General features: G+C 35.8%; 2 protein-coding genes and 1 long non-coding RNA gene across 3 annotated transcripts in view; 1 reads left to right on the top strand and 2 right to left on the bottom strand.

Moving 5' to 3' along the window:
• Positions 1-14,824, top strand: part of LOC134794723 (uncharacterized) — a 71,318-nt gene that overhangs the window by 995 nt on the left and 55,499 nt on the right. The gene's annotated exons all lie outside the window — the stretch shown is intronic.
• LOC134794698 (uncharacterized) overlaps positions 1-14,824 on the bottom strand; it is a 209,989-nt gene that overhangs the window by 156,298 nt on the left and 38,867 nt on the right. The gene's annotated exons all lie outside the window — the stretch shown is intronic.
• The window catches only part of LOC134794713 (uncharacterized), a 71,049-nt gene continuing 68,210 nt past the window's right edge, over positions 11,986-14,824 (bottom strand). The window contains exon 6 of the mRNA XM_063766497.1: positions 11,986-11,999. The gene's annotated coding sequence lies outside the window, so the exon portion shown is untranslated. The remainder of the gene's footprint in view (positions 12,000-14,824) is intronic.

Here is a 14,824-nt window from a genome sequence, read left to right as displayed (position 1 = left end):
TAAATGTGAGTTAATATGTGTTCAAAACGCGAAAGTTTAAAATATTATACGTTATCTACAATTCTACATTCAGCAACAAAAGTAACGTAGTAAAAAGTAAAAGTAGTAAATACCTAAGCGGGCGTGGTGTAGAAAACTATCAACACTCGCTCTTATATTCTTTTGTTCCTAAAAGTAAATAAATTCGTAATAGTTTCTATAGATAATAAACACATTTACCAGCACTACTAGTATCCCTTAGCTTACAGTCAATCTACTGTCATGTAACATTTGTGCCTCCATTGTGTCATAATCTGAAACCGGCATCCGTTCTAAGCCGATAATGCCAGCCGCCAAGGCCCAGAATAGACAGCCGTTCAGATGCACCCGGATAACTTTACACTGAGAAACACAGTCGAATCTTAAAGCAGACTCAAAGGACTCGAGTCTTACCCAACCAACACTACCTACTAAGACGAAACCGCAGATCTATTTCACCTCGACCCCCGTAAATTCCCGCGTGGTTTCAAAGAGGCCCGTCGTATCTGGTGTTCCTTAAACCGTATAAGAACCGGAATAGGTCACTGCGCTTACGTGCGTAAAAAATGGGGCTGGACTGACGCTGAGAAATGCGACTGCGGAGACCCTAAACAAACCGTGCACCACATAGTTTTCGAATGCCCGATAACCAAGTACGACGGGTCACCCATGGATTTCAAAAACCTCACGAGCGACGCTATCGACTACTTACGGAATGCTAAATTTAAGTTATGATATGCATGTTAATATTTAAAAACACAGTGTATAATGCCATACGATAAATAAATAAATAACCTACTGACTTGTACCATTTGTCCCTCCATTGTGTCAATTTATGTATACATATGTGTGTAAACAGCGATCCGTTCTAAGCCGATAATGCCAGCCGCCAAGGCCCAGAATGAACAGCGTTTGGGATGCAGCAGAGTTCACACTGATAATACGAAGTTTGGATATTGTAGATAGTTGCGAGTAGAATAGGCATAATTATAAAATTCATCAGAAACAGATGTGATGTGGCAAACAAGCCTATACCTACGGAAAATTTTTGATACCTAGCTGTTGAAATTTTCTTAAATGATTCGGCTCAAACCCTAATCTGTTAAGTTGTTAACCCATTCAGCGCTAATCACGACACGTTGTCGTTTTGCCTCTACGGAGCCTTTTCGCACCATACCGGGAACCCACGTTATCGACTACGATGTAGCTCTACGACCGTAGCTCAGCGGCGAATGTGTTAAACAAAAGGCATTGTTTTTTATGCACCGTGGTAGCTTGGTAGCTACTAAATTTGACATGAGATAGAAGGATCAGTCAATTTCAATCTCAATTTCAATTTTAGTATGGTTCCAATTCATGTACCTAACAGCATTTGGAGATTTGGGTAATATAGGACGATCGACCGTCCAAATTCACATTCAGGTAAAAATATTCAGAGATGAATATTATAATAGAGATCAAAAAGCTGTTACATGAATTTGAACCATATAAGTAGAACGCTAAAACTGCCTTTTAAACGGGCTTGATCCTTATCACTACTTAATGACTTTAAAACGTTATTCAAAATAACGTTATATTAAATTATAATATATAAAAAGTAGTTGAGTACAAAAAATATAGTGTACTCTTTGAAATTAGGTCACACTTCGTTTATTTTGCCTTTAAAACATTTTGTTTTGACGTTGCGCTCAGCGATGGAAGCGAGCAATTTATTTTAGAACAGAGTGAATATTTCCCATAATATTTATAAAAGGAGTTTCACAAAATGTGTGGATTGAAAATATTTTTTATGAAACGAAATCTATTAAAACCAAACACGAACCTGTTTTATAGTAAAAATTAAATAATAGGTAACCGTATACTTGTATCTAGATTCTTTTAAATCTTACAGCAATCAAAAACAGATCGACACTACTTTGAAAAAGACTCATATCTCACACTGCTACTCAAAGTTGAAAGGCAGTAACTGTGTATGCACCCCATACATAGATTCCACATTTTTCTTTTGATTGACAGAACAAGATACCAGTTTTTTTCGAAGTACCTAATGCCGACATACGATATAGAATTTTCTTTAAGTATTTCACTAAATAAGTCTCACATAAAAAACGTTCTAAAATAAACAAACAAATTAATTTAGTCCTCTAAAACTTCAAACATACCCACACTTTGCAAGCAAGTGAATAAAATTGAAAACAAGTAATTTTTGTCGTGATAAATGTAACGTCTGATAAAAATCTTTTGTCCGAAAACGAAAGGCATATCTTAACCACGTGATAAATAGTCTAGAGTGGAATTCCAAATAAAAGTAATATTTTTGGGTATAAAACTCCGGTACGACTCAAACATAAAAAAATATTGTTTCAAGCAAGTCACTCACGTAATTGTAATCACCACTAACAATGCATGAGTGACCGACTTAGAATACCACTAATACATATAATGTACTATAAATTGCCCATGAGACTTTTAAGCACGAAAATATTTCAACTGAGTCACTCACGAAATTTTAACAACTATTAACATCACGTGAGTGACCCGATAAAAAACTAATAGCAGTGAAGGAAAAGCTGTTTTTCGAATAGGTGAAGTGAAAACGTAATTTTCGATCACCGCATAATGACACCCTGCAGGTATTTAATCAGTGGCGTGGCGTGGACTGTTCTAGCCGTGGGAATAAAGAAAAAAATACATAGAGTGCTCACTCCAGACATCAGTTTTAGTACCAAAACGACTATTATTTTCGTAGTCGACATCTAGCATCGAGTAGCGAATTATCAGTACTGCTACTTGACAATAGATGTTCCGACGACCGAAATGTCTAATGCTCAACAATTTTCAGCTAATATTATGACCGGATTAACCGGAACTCCTTCTGGTTTTAATATTAGTTGTAAATTGTTGTTCAACACAATTTTCGCGACACTAGATAATTCTAATATCAAGTAGCGGTACTGATAATTCCGCTACTCGATGCTAGATGTCGACTGCGAAAATAATAGTCGTTTTGGTACCAAAACTGATGTATGGAGTGAGCACTCTATTCTTACTTTATTTCTCTATGCCGTGGGCGATTTAATCAGATCAGTGGACACGATGATTTCAGAGCACCGATCAATATTGTCAGTTTGTCGGGCAAGAACATGACGGATGATGTAAACCCTCGAACTAATGATGCATAATGACTTTGACCTCATCATTACGGCAATTTGCCCTTTACTGATTGCAAGTGATTTTGCAAAATCAAAATCATTAACCTTTTTTGGACATGCTTTTAACTTAGTTTATAATTCTGAATCAGAAGAGTAAGCTGCGAAGAATACTATTATTTCATTACAATGATCATCATTCAAAATGCTTTCTCAAGGATCTCTACCATGACCAGCCGTGTGCTGCCTTCTTTGACTAATATCTTAGAATCATTAAATTAAGTTAGTCTACCTTCCAAAATCATATGTAACACCAAAAAAAGACATAAATCTAAATAAGCTGTTTCCTCTTAAACTAAAGACACACTACTTCATAAGGTTTAATAAATTGTTCATGACATAATGAAAATTCAGTGATGAAAGTTTGGTAAATATGAATAGTGACTTAGCTTCCAACCGAGTCGAGGCAGGCAAGCCTAAACATATTACGGGCATAATGGAGATTGCAGCATTAACGTCATGCTGCATTATAAGCTGACATAAATTAAAGTGGTTGTGAGAGAAAACACCTGCAGTGTTTATAAAGGACGAATAAAAGGCGAAACGTTTTAGAAGCTTTAGAAACAATTAGCAGCGTGTTTCTGTAATCCAATTGTTGCTTGAATGAATTTAAGCTCCGTGTTGTGCGACAGAGTTAAACGTTGAAATGTCTGACATCGTAAACAAAAACAACCGAGGACAATAAGTCTTTGTTCAATAAAAGATAGGTACGATGTTAATAACAAAACTTCCGTGAGAAACAGATATATTAAATGTGTTAAAAACTCGTGTACTTTAAGTCGAAGAATGCTCGATATTTTACCGGACCTGCGTCGGTCCGGTGCTTCCGTTGAAGATCCTCGTTGTGGAGCAAACATGTCGAGCAATCTTCGATTAAAAATACGTGAGTGACCCGATTTTATATATGTAATATCCTACTCGAAGTTAGAAAAAATTCTGTCCATATTTGTCAACTTTCAGCGACACCCTTCTCATTTCAAGACCTAGGTGAATCTAGCTCAGAACTAGTTCTAAACCAGCTCAAGTGCTAGATCCAATTGAGGCACAAATTAAGAGACGATACGGTCTGTATTCAGCTCGGGTCCGTGATGAATCGACGAATCCGTCGCTGATTGATATTTCGTACACAGCCCTGATTGTAGTACAAGATATGAGCTTAGCGTTTTTAACCCATTCAGTATAAAAAAGGTTGTCACGTACAGACACAGAATTGTCACGTACCTAATGTAAACCATCCGTTTATATTTAGTAGTGATATATTTATCTATTTGGAATTTTTTTATCAATGTTTTCGTCAATGCTAATTTCACCCTTTTAGCGATTGTATGTCATGCGATATTAAAGCTTGTTATTTTTACTGTAACTACGCACACTGATATCAACAAGTCAGGAAGAAAACAGTACCTAAGCAGAATCTCTAAAGTGTCGTTAAATACCTTGAAATTTCACATCGCAGTCAGATATCGAGAGATAACTACTTATAGCCGAGGTACTGATATAATAAGAAGAAACTTGTGAATTTGTAGGATATTTGAAAATAAATTTTGGGATAAATCCGGTTTGACAGACCACCGGACATCACCATTATTTTATTTGTTGTAGCTGGCTTAGTTCTCTAAATTAGGATGTTAGGTACATGTAATATACCCAAGAGTTCAATAAACATCGTTCTCAACTATACTTTGGACCAAACCTGGCTTAACCCAGCTTAAACCACCTAGCTATTCGACGTTCAACCAACCATCCATACAAATACGGTGCCATTCTCTTTACAAAGAACCCCAAATCAGGGTCACTAGGAAACTATCTCAGTGTTTATTGCGATTTATACCTCGATCGTGATCTATTTAATAATTACGCGTTTTCGCGAACTCTATGAATAGGGTAGCGGTTGTAAGGAGAAAGTAGGACGTGGTGATGGTAAATATATATGTACATATATGAAGATTCGAGGGATCATATATAGTGTATATTGAATGCTTTTGAGAGGTGAGTATGTATGTCAAGTAGGGTAGCAATAAGTAAGCAGGTAGGCAGGTCTCATCGAATATACAACCAACACAAAAGCCACGGGTCACTCACGTGATGTTAGTAGTGACTAACATTGCGTGAAAACCCAATCTTGAAAAAGCGCAAATCTAATTGGATTTTTCTTGTAGTTTGGAAAGTTTTATCTTATACCTGAAGTTTCCATCGAAAGCCATTTCGTTTATATATATTACAACTAACTTCACACTCAACTGGTTCATACCTAAAACAAAGATATTTTCACACATTTCGCACATAAGGTTTAAGGACTTTTAGCTGCTAGTTCACATTTTACCAGTTGCTGGCGTTAAATAGATATAGGCTTAACTCGACATCTGCAATCCTTTGTTTCCAGCAGTGTTGAAACCGACGCTAATGCTCTTAGCCGGCAAAATTAATTATCTGCCGACAAAAACCGTAAGCTGTTGCGATATTGCGGGCTTGGAGAGTGCGAGATACTTAATCCGGTTAAAGGTAATGCAGAGTTATTTACTTACCAGTACACATCATATACTGGAAGGCTATGTAAGTATTTAGTGTTAGAAGTGGAGTTGCTAACTTAACAAAATGCACAGCGAGCTGCAATAGTACACTGCACACCCACTTTTGAGCGGAATTTATTCATAAAGTGGATATGCACTACTTTTGCAAGTGTGTGTACGTTCCTCATTTTTCATCATTATTTTTTAGGGTTCCGTACCCAAAGGGTAAAACGGGACCCTATTACTAAGACTCCGCTGTCCGTCCGTCCGTCCGTCCGTCCGTCCGTCTGTCACCAGGCTGTATCTCACGAACCGTGATAGCTAGACAGTTGAAATTTTCACAGATGATGTATTTCTATTGCCTATTTTTTTTTTTTTTTTTATTCATTTTAGGGATAACAAACAGCTATACAATACAGTGTTACATTTAGTAGTAGAATTAAAATTAACTTAATGCATAACCAACGACATTATCCACGGATTACAACAAAATTATGCAATGGTAACGCTATAACAACAAATACTAAAAAGTACGGAACCCTCGGTGGGCGAGTCCGACTCGCACTCGTCCGGTTTTTTTTTATATTTATGAAATATATTAAACCGAGCCACTCATGTATTATTTTATGTCGACGATCGCTCCTCATGTTCGTTATGGAGCGAAACATTTAATATGTCTGTGTCTCACGGAAGTTTTGTTGTTAAAATAATGTTATATTTAACCGCCAGATAATGCGTGCTTGACAATCGCAATTGATCTTTTACCACCTAGCTTGTAGCGATTGCCAAGCGTAGTTACGTGATTGAAGGCGTTTGACAAAAAAAAAACAATTCTTCGTTTCACCATATGCTTGTCAAGCGCATCTTCTTGATTCAAATGAGGCTAATAGTCCTTATAATCTATTGACATAGTTTTTACTTTTAATAATTTCGATCAAAACCAATCAAAAAAAAACATACATACTTACAGCTTTTGCGTAAGGTGCGCCGAATTCACTATTCACTTAACTAAAAAACCGGCCAAGTGCGAGTCGGACTCGCACACGAAGGGTTCCGTATCTATAAAAACGGTCACCCATCCAAGTACTGACCCCGCCCGACGTTGCTTAACTTCGGTCAAAAATCACGTTTGTTGTATGGGAGCCCCACTTAAATCTTTATTTTATTCTGTTTTTAGTATTTGAAAACTTCAACTGTCACAGATCACGAGATACAGCCTGGTGACAGACGGACGGACGGACAGCGGAGTCTTAGTAATAGGGTCCCGTTGTACCCTTTGGGTACGGAACCCTAAAAAGCAAATAAGTTTTAGATCGCAGTAAAACAGCGTGTGTCAAACAAGGAAAAGAAACAACCAATTTAGTCCCATTTAACTCCTATCGTCTCTCAATCTAAAGGCTAAACTACCAACAACTTTATACATAAAAGATCGTATAAACATATGTGTTCGATAGCACAAAAGCCGTTTTAGATAATAAAGACTAGATTAACAAGAAGTGGGATAATTTGTGTTTATTGGGACGACAAATCGGACCAATTTGTCACATCATTGAACACCGCTCGTCAGGTCTATTTGAGTCGTAATACTGTCATTATTTAAACTGTGTCATTGTTATACATGTTAAGTAAAATCGTCTTGTAAAAATGTAATAGGATTAGGCTCATGTATATTCTGTAAACCTAAACCCGTTTCGTCGTAATGTGTTATACGACACATAAATAAAAAAAATGATTGATCGTCCCTGTATTCAATCTAATATTGGTTTTACCAGAGTTTTTACGCACAGAAAAACATCGTGGGGAAAAAGACACAGATTTGTTATAAGAGGGCTAATTACATATATCTGCGTTAGTTAGAAAGGAAAATCTTGAAGACTGTTTTGCCTGGCGGGCCCTGAGCTTTTTTAGGATGCAGTTTTATCTTGTTCTAATATCAAATTAAATATAATTTAAACGAGTCACTCATGTTATAACTCGAAAATTGTTCAAATAATCGCCATAATTTTCTACTATAAAAACGAGTGTGGTCCTGTAGTTCTGTATTTATGATATTAAAATTAAGATAACATTTTAAAGTACAACTGCAATATATCTGCAACTATCCTTACGCACTGACATCAATTTAAAGGCAGAAGTTACTAATGTCCCTAACTTCTAAACTCAAGCCAAAGATTAAATGTCGTAAATTCAAGAACAATTGATGAAACTTTAGATAAACTTGAGAAGTAATTTTAAGTTTGTTCAACTTCGATACTAATATTTTCTACCTTGAAATGAAACGATATTAAACGATAAAGGATGTTCCTAATCGGTTCAGTTTGTTAACTTTTAATAAATAAATAAAATAATATTTTGCATGTTCGGAACATCTTAATCGTTATTCACCGATCAATAAATGAATAAAGATAGGCACACATTTTATACAATTTACTCCGCCGATCTATAATCTGATATGGAATCGGTAAATACCAGATATGGAAACACTTAAATGCTTAAATATAATTTTATGTACTCCGTCCGAAATGTATAGCTCGTTTTTTTAGCATTAGAAAGAGCGATCTTGATATGTCTTTTAATTGATAATAAACGCTTTTTTTAAATCAGTAAGTAACTATTACTTATGAAAGCATAAGAATATAAATGATCGTATTAGATTCATAATTGTTACATATTTGCCGTGACTTATTTTAAAAAGTGTTTTTAAAATACACGTCAAGATTGCTTACCTTTTTTCTAATGCTAAAAAACGAACTATAAGAGTGGCGCTATCGCAGTGGGTCAAAGTGTCAATCTTCCTTTCCTGAAGTAGGTAAAAGAAATGTTAATCTTCAAGGTATATCCTAACCCTAACAGCAGGAAAGTTGACTGATATTTGACCAATAATTATTACAAAATGTCAGTAAACAGTATGGATATTAAATATACTTAAACGGGTCACTCACGTACAACTCGAATTACTCGTGAAGATGTCTTGACATGTTGTCACGAAAGTTTTGTTATTAAAACAGTATGGACGTTGCTGCGATGATACTTGATTATTGCCTACGTAAGACCAATTTTTAACTGACCAAACGTGTGCCTTACCTCTTTGTGATAAGGTTTAAAAATGGTCAACGTCGTCAACGATTGTACATTATTGAGAGAGAGTTTACTGTGGGAATAGGGGGCGTGAATGAGAGGGCTTAAGTTTCTACTGTCAAGATACTGGGTATTATAATTATGATTTTATTGGAAGGTGAAAAGATATGCAGGTTGGCTAAAAAATAATTGCATTACCGTTGCCAAGGAGGTTTTGGGATTATACTGAGCAACTTTTACTATGGGACTAACCCCGAAATCGCGAAAAAAAATTTGGCTGTATGTATGAAACATTTTGGCTGGTCCATTTTCTATGGGAGGGTAAATATTTTTTCATGATTTCGTGGTGAAGAACAATAGTGAAAATGAAGAACAATAGTGAAACAAAAAGTGAGATCGGGACTGAATTTGCCCTATTTAAGGTCAGAGCCAGAAATCAGGTTCCAGTATACTCATTTCGGGCACCGAAATCCAACTTTTGTTATTCTGCGATAAGCCAGCTAATACAAAATTCAAATTATAGAATAACTAGGTCAAACAAGTTTACCTGCCTGATGTTTGAGTATTGCTTGTTATATCCTCTGAGTTTGAACCTTTGTTTAGGTGTAAAATTACCTGAAACAACATAAATATGTTAGTTACACATTATTCAAGAAACTTATACGTTACCATATCACTTACATGTACCCTATTAAACATATTATTATTATAACGAGTCACTCGCGTCGTCCGAGCAAATTGACTTTGAACGTGAGTGACCAGTTTTAATATTTTCTGAATCCCACTGAAGTTTTGTACCCAAGTAGGTGGGTATATTTTAATTTTATAGCAATATCATGAAAATCTACGAAATTTATGTTTATAAACTAGTTCATAAACTTTATAGTGTGCTTATAAACTTCGGTCGGAACTTTCGGTTTGCCAGGTTTCGGCATAAAAATTTTGATTCGGCCAAAAGTTCGGTTTCGGTCAAAAAACTGCCGTACCTTTTGGCTGAGCTTAAACTGCCGGATTTTTTGCCGGACTCTATTATAAGTGTCTATTTTATGTATAAGTTTAATATAAAACTACTTGCGTAAACACGTATCTTACGCACACTTGACCAGCAATCGACATTAATAATCAAATACCTGATTAGTGATTAACCTAATTACTTAGTAAGCAAATATCTACAACACACGATAGGTATCTACACGATGTCTACAACCATTAGGTATTCACGTTGTATATTAAACAGTAATTCAATATCCTACGCCAATTGGTGTGAAAGGCTAATAATATAGATAGATAGATAGATAGATAGATAAAATCTTTATTCAACCACAACTTACATGCTTTGTGACACAATAAATAATAACAAGAGACAAAAGGAAAGTTAACAAGAGACGAAAAAAATTAAAAGGCAACATACAATTTTACACTAATAGCAATAATAGCAATTTACATATTTGACATATTTTACATAAGTAGAGGGTCATGTGTTGTGGTAAAGAAATAGGCGCTGACTCAGCATAAAATACTGCGGAGACCGCAGCGCTGATCTTCCGTCAGAACCTTAAATAAACCTACAGTTATGAACGACCAGTGCAGCGCTAGTCGATGTATGTATGAAATATGTATATATATATATATATATATATATATATATATATATATATATATATGTATTTATATGTATTTGTATATTTGTAATTGTGGATAATATAAATATTTGTTAAAAATAGAATATACATAAATAGTATGTGTCGAGTAACGGTGTGTGTATGTGTGTGTGTACAAAGTATGACGTATAGTTAAATACCAGTAATTTAGTATTATATATAAGATTAATATGATGTGAACGCAAGTGGACAGGCAGCGATAGGTAACGATAGGTAACGGCAGGTAAATGGTGTGAGAGGTGGGGTTAAGTTTAAGCATTTCGTTTTTGTGTTTCTAGTAAGTATTGGCGTAATTTTTTTTTAAATTGAGGTTTACTTTTTAATATTCGGATTGGTGGCGGTATGTTATTCCAACACTTTGTAGCACTATACCTAAAACTTCCCCTAAAGGCAGCAGCGCGGTATTTTTGAGGCTGCAGCATCAGAATACGCGGGGCTCTAACTGAGTGACAGCTTCTGTTTGTTGACCAAACCAGTTTTTTGTATAGATAGCTTGGAGTCTGAGTGTTTATTACATCAAACAGTAAGCATGCCAACATTAGTTCCTGACGTGGTAGCATTTTGAGACAGTTACCGTTATTTATAATATAATCAATTGTTCATCATACATATACAGGGTGGCAAAAAAATAAGTGCATTCCCGTTGCCAGGGAGGTTTTGGGATTATACTGGGCAACTTTTACTATGGAACTAACCCAGAACTCGCGAAAAAAAAATTGCCTGTTTCATACATTTTGGCTGGTCCATTTTCTATGGGAGGGTTATATATTTTCGCGATTACAGGGTTGGTCCCATAGTATAATTTGCTCAGTATAATCCCAAAACCTTCCTGGCAACGGGAATGCAGTTATTTTTTAGCCACCGTGTATGTATTACGTCACACGATTTTCTAGGTTTTTTGACCTCTCCCCCCGTCCACGTCACATTTTTTCAACGACATCGGCAAATCGAGTTAAGTATTATTAATATTTTAGCAAAATATTTTTGACAAAAGAAATATTAGTAATTTATAACGCAAAACTGATAAGGTTAGAAAATTAAACAAATTAAAAACGATTATCGTCCAAAATGACTGATGAAGTTAATGTGACGTCACAAAGTTTGTGACTCCCCCTCTCCCTTGTCACAACATGTCACATTTACTTGACCCCCCCTAAACGTGTGATGTAATTAATGGATGACCCCTAAGGAGAAATTGGATAAGTTCACGATATACAGGGTGGCTAAAAATAGCTGCATTCCCATTACCAGGGAGGTTTTGGGATTATACTGAGCAAGTTTTACTAACGCACCAACCAATGACCTTTTATTTATGTAGACGTGTGACGTTCATAGTTGACAAAACTAAAATTTGATCCAACGATTTTGACAACTTGACAGGTTGGCGTCACCCATACGACTAACTAAATATAGGTTCCGTAACCTATATTTAATGGCTTACGATCGAGCGCCTGGTACCATATCTACCTCAATTTACTTACATCTATGGGACCAACCCCGAAATAGCGAAACAAAAATTTACCCTCCCATAGAAAATGGAACAGGCAAAATGTATGAAACAGCCACATTTTTTTTTCGCGATTTTGGGGTTGATCCCATAGTATAATTTGCTCAGTATAATCCCAAAACCTCCCTGGCAACGGGAATGCAGTTATTTTTTAGCCACCGTGTATGTATACATAGTTCTACGTAAGAAATAATACAATATATAAGAGTAGCTGGTAATTCCGCTACTGACTGTACTAATCTAAATGTTTGCTCACAGCATAGATGCACTCAGATGCATGTCAAAGTGATCTTACGTGTCACCTGTCATGTCCCCACGTCTGCCGTACGTGACTACATGACTGCCTTCATAATGAGCATGAGCACGTACCATAATATAGGTACATCTGACTATATATTCGTGAATCTTATTTACATAGACATAAGGTTTACTAGCCGTCAAATGTGTTGTTAATATATTTACTAATTGTAAGTGTCGTGCATCGTCGAAACAGAAAACTAAGTTCCAGTTTTGAATGATTCACGGTTATTAGTTTCACTAGACTTATATCGACCGGGATGCTTGTAACTGCGTCGAAATATCGGGAGCTCGAAAACAATTAAAAGGTAATCAGTGTAATCACGTTCCAAATCCCGGTGGATATCAGTCTTGTAAAACTAAGTTCTATTATTTGCAAGACTTATTACAAAGATAAGATCTACCAAGTTCAGTTGTGTGTGTCATCATAAGGGCATGAATACCGGAATTTTGTAATCCCGAAATACCGGAACTGATTTTTACGATATTTCAATACCGGATTTGAAGAGGAAAAGTACTAAGTACATAGGTAAATATCGGATTTACAGTATAAGAATTTGTCAGTTTAATGATGAAATAACGACGAGACCTGTACCTAAAAAATATAAAAAAAGTGATCCTCAACACCAGTATTAATTCCGAAATTCCAGTATTGCGGGCCAATACCGGATTTGAATACGGGTATTAAGAAATGTGTTGCTGTTTAGTACTTGCTTACTAACAGTGCTTACTAAATGTTATGACGACGGCGACGTTCAAATGTTTGTTTCGTGTCTGTGGTTTGTTTACATTTTGAGTTTGTCAGTAAAGTTTGTATGTTAATATTTACTGTTTATATAAACTTAGCCGTTTTGCTTTGTATACCAGAATATCCTAAGCCCTATGTGATTTAGAAAGATGTGACCCGTGACCGCCGGGTGGCATGAAGCATTGATGAAGTCGCCAGTTCGAATCTAACCATAATCACATTTTCTTTAGGGTACCTATACTGACATATATTTCAGTTTATAATTAATGATAGGGTATTGATCTGTGAAATCTATCAAAGGTATTTTGTGGTAAAGAAAATATAGTTATTTCGCAACAATGGACTTCAGTAGCAGTTTTGAATGATTCACGGTGTTTCACTATAAGTACTCGGAAATATCGAATATCGGGAGCTCGAAAACAATACAAAAGGTAATCACGGTCTATATCCCGGTCGATATAAATCTAATGGACCTCATTATTTTGTTATAAGTCACTAAAAGACGCAAAATGTCTGTACAATTTGAAGTAAAGCAATAACAACATACAACTTGTATCTAAAATCTAAATTCTAAAAGCTATTTCAATGTCAACCCTCAATTGTTAACAACAAGGTCTAGTTTTCAACGGACGTCTGATATTAGATGAATTGGTTTAGTTTACATTTCAGAGATTGAGTCACGAAGGCGTGTTACCGAGTTACGGATAACAATAGCAAACAATTGTAACTGACCAATTGATCTTAGGTGGGTCTTATGTCGTTGAAATAAGGTTTATGTCTGGTCTAGCGATAGTACTATGTAGTAGTAGAGTACGGAACTACTACCATTGTAGTAGTACAATAGTAGTTGGGCTTCATCCTCTAGGGTAGGGTGTTACAATGTTTGTGTACTTATCGTTTGTATCGATAATAATAATTATAAAATAGTAGTGTAATTCACTTACATTTTTTGAGTACAGTCACCTGCAATAGTATGTACACAACGAAGGCCGCAAAAATATCTGACACGATCTTATTTGTAGAGCCATAGGAGCGCGTCGCATATTTTTGCGGCCTTCGAAGAGTAACATATTATTGCAGGTGACTGTACAATGTACATATATGAAAAAGTCCTCAGAGCATAGAATTTATCTATGGTCGTGTCACTCGTGTCATATAAGGTCAAAGAGGCACAAAAAAGTAATTTAATTAGGTATATTTATAAAGAACGCGTACTCAGCTTTATGATCATATCATCCGGTCTAAAAAGCATGACACAGAAAGGCAGATTATCTTGGGTCAAATAGATGGCCAGCGTGTGCGAGGAAAAGCACCCACGAGATGGTCTGATGCTGTAAAGAGGGTGGTTGGCGCCAATATGCAGTGCGTGACCCATAGGGAAACGGAGCATACATAGTCGCCATCCTCAGCAATGAGGAACCGAGGAAGAAGAAGATAAACTCCTTGCGGTTTAATAACAGTAGTTCCAATATTTCCAATATTTATTAATTATTTCATTTCTGTCCAACACTACACTGTCAAATGTAAAGTATTTATAAATAACCTAAAAGGAATTCTTACTGATATACTTACTGTCTGGTTCGCAAAAGTTTATCACAATCATTTATTTGACCTTAAGCGTGCTTCCTCAATAATATTCAATTAAAATGTCAATTTAAAGTCAAGTAGTGTCATTCAATATCATTCCGTACCTATATATAATTATTATGATTAAGTCATACCTATTTATGCAATATTGAAAACTTTTCAATATTACGTAACCATCTGGGTCATCGCATATTTTTCTAATCTGATAC

This window comes from Cydia splendana, chromosome 11 (assembly GCF_910591565.1).
Source record: "Cydia splendana chromosome 11, ilCydSple1.2, whole genome shotgun sequence".
In the NCBI taxonomy this organism is placed as follows: domain Eukaryota; kingdom Metazoa; phylum Arthropoda; class Insecta; order Lepidoptera; family Tortricidae; genus Cydia; species Cydia splendana.
This window is presented reverse-complemented; position numbering and strand designations above follow the sequence as displayed.